This window comes from Nomia melanderi, unplaced genomic scaffold (genome assembly GCF_051020985.1).
Source record: "Nomia melanderi isolate GNS246 unplaced genomic scaffold, iyNomMela1 scaffold0505, whole genome shotgun sequence".
Taxonomy (NCBI): Eukaryota; Metazoa; Arthropoda; class Insecta; order Hymenoptera; family Halictidae; genus Nomia; species Nomia melanderi.
In genome coordinates this window covers 32501-35150 of record NW_027475619.1, presented here as the reverse complement: position 1 = coordinate 35150, position 2650 = coordinate 32501, and the positions used below count along the sequence as shown (strand labels likewise).

At 47.1% G+C, this 2650-nt stretch overlaps 2 non-coding genes across 2 annotated transcripts in view; both read left to right on the top strand.

Annotated features, from left to right (window-relative positions):
* The first annotated feature begins 409 nt into the window (after window positions 1–409).
* LOC143176361 (5.8S ribosomal RNA) lies at window positions 410–564 on the top strand. Its single transcript, XR_013000919.1, has one exon. It is a non-coding gene; the product is annotated as a 5.8S ribosomal RNA (ribosomal RNA).
* Window positions 565–2620: 2056 nt separating this feature from the next.
* The window catches only part of LOC143176359 (large subunit ribosomal RNA), a 4007-nt gene continuing 3977 nt past the window's right edge, over window positions 2621–2650 (top strand). The window contains exon 1 of the ribosomal RNA XR_013000917.1: window positions 2621–2650. This exon is cut by the window's right edge and continues 3977 nt beyond it. This is a non-coding gene — a ribosomal RNA (large subunit ribosomal RNA).

Genomic DNA, 2650 nt, shown 5'->3' with positions numbered 1-2650 from the left:
CGATCGGTACGATTCGTGCAACGTTTCGCGCGATGCGACGCGAAAACATGCGCGCAACAATAGATGCGTCTGATCGGAAGAACGCGAGGGTCGACTGCACGCGATGGATTCAGTATCGGGTAGGATACAAAATATATCCCCGTCGTTTCCACGCGTGCGAGTCTTCTGCGTCTTTCGCGGGTTTTTGAATGCACTATACGCCCGGAACGTCGAGAAATATATACATATTACTTGAACGTTTTTCGTCTCGAAAGGCTTCGGTGTCGTCTCCAAGGCGACGCCTGAATCTCCTTCGCGCGCTGGTCGGAGATTCAGGTATCAACTTTTATCTTCTCTTTGAAAGAAGAGAGATATTAGGTCGAACAAATGAGAATAAAATTATATATGTGAAATATAAAATTTATACGATTACCCTGAACGGTGGATCACTTGGCTCGTGGGTCGATGAAGAACGCAGCTAATTGCGCGTCAACGTGTGAACTGCAGGACACATGAACATCGACATTTCGAACGCACATTGCGGTCCACGGATACAATTCCTGGACCACGCCTGGCTGAGGGTCGTTTACGTACCATACACTGCTTGCGTAGCTCTGTCAAATCCCCGCCGTCGTTCACCTCTTCGGATCGAACGTTTTTTTACCGAAGGGCGCAAAGAACGTTTCTGAGTCGGGTTAAGAGAAGGATGCTACGTACGAGCGAACGATGGGTGTCTCGTCGGCGTTTGTCGCGGACACGCGAAAATTCTGTGAATTTCACGGACAGTGTACGTTCTAGTTGTTGCAAAACGATCGGAATCGTTTGTATGGACTCGCGTGAGTGTTCGCGGCGTCGTGCGTCGTTCAATTACGACCGCCCGCGGATACCGCTCCACTGCGATATGGATCTGAGCGACAACTTTTTCGGCTGTTCGTGAGATGAACGGTTTCGTGTGTTTAGAAAAATTTTTTTTCCCGCGCTCCCGACGTCACCTGAAATGATGCGTCAGAGGTGAAAGAAAATATTAAGAAGTCGAGAGAGAGAGAGACTACACACGTTTTATTCATATTTTGTATACCGTGCGTGAGACGGATGTGCACGACACGTCGTATGTCGGTATATTACCGACTGGCCCCAGGGAGATTGTTTTCTTCCTCTCTTACGAATGAGATGTACGTTTCGGAGGATCGTCGTTACCGAAACACACGGCAAAACGAGACTTCTCGCAGCAGAACCTTTATACACAATACACATCGACTCTTTTTACCCCGAGAGAGAGAGAAAAGGTGTATTTCTTTTTTTTATTTTTCGAATTCGACGCACGAACGCTTTGACGACTGGAGAAAAACACGGTGTGTGTTAAAATCGTGCGGGACGAGCATGCGTATTCGTAACGGGTCGAATAGTTCTTATTCCCCGTCGTCGCGTGTCCTCGCTGGACCACCACCGTGCGCTTCCGCCACGTTCAGTTGAATTTCGAAATATATATATATAAAAAGAATCACCATATACTCTCTTTCGGGAGGTGTATTTTTATCGGTTTCTGCTATAGAGAAGAGACGGAGATCGTGTTGTGAGGTGTAACGTTTCTGTATCCCCGTTTCGGAGGATCGTCGTTATCGGCGGAACACACGTCAAAACGAGACTTCTCGCAGAACCTTTATACACAATACACATCGACTCTTTTACCCCGAGAGAGAGAAAAGGTGTTTTTCTTTTTTTTTATTTTTCGAATTCGACGCACGAACGCTTTGACGACTGGAGAAAAACACGGTGTGTGTTAAAATCGTGCGGGACGAGCATGCGTATTCGTAACGGGTCGAATAGTTCTTATTCCCCGTCGTCGCGTGTCCTCGCTGGACCACCACCGTGCGCTTCCGCCACGTTCAGTTGTATTTCGAAATATATATATATATATAAAAAGAATCACCATATACTCTCTTTCGGGAGGTGTATTTTTATCGGTTTCTGCTATAGAGAAGAGACGGACGATCGTGTGTGACACCACGTGGTAACGTTTCCGTATCCCCGTAAAATACGTTTATCTTTTCTCGTAGAAAAGAGAGAGGAAGAGGCAGGAGCTCCTCTTTGGCGAGGCTTTCGAACGTCGCGTCCCGTCCGCCGGAATATAATGATATAAATATATAACCGCCGCCGACTTTGTGCGAAAGCGTTGAAACGAACGCGTCGGTCGCCCCATGGTGTGTGTTTGTCGTGTCTTCTTTTCCTCTTCTGCACTTCTCTTCACTGTCGATCGCGAGACCGCGCGAGATCCGCTTCGGTCGTCCAGTCCCCGAAAATTCTTCTCGGACGGGCGTTAAAGTTAACCGGAGCGCGAGATCGTCTAGCGAGAGTCTTTTTCGCGATCGAGTAAAATGTGATAGAAGAAGGAGAAGAGTGTAAAAAGAGAATATAGACACGCGACGCAGCAGAGACCACTGGTGAGGCGCATAAGACGCGTTCGCGAACGATTTTTCGCGACGATACGGAGTCGCGCGTGTCGCGGTATATTTATCATTTATATACGTTATAATATGAATATTGTTGTGTTCGAACGCACTCTCCTCTAGACTTTGTTTTTTTTGCCTTTGAGCGATTTTTATGAAATTCGATTGAATTTTCATACAATTCACGTTCACGACGACCTCAGAGTAGGCGAGATTACCCGCTG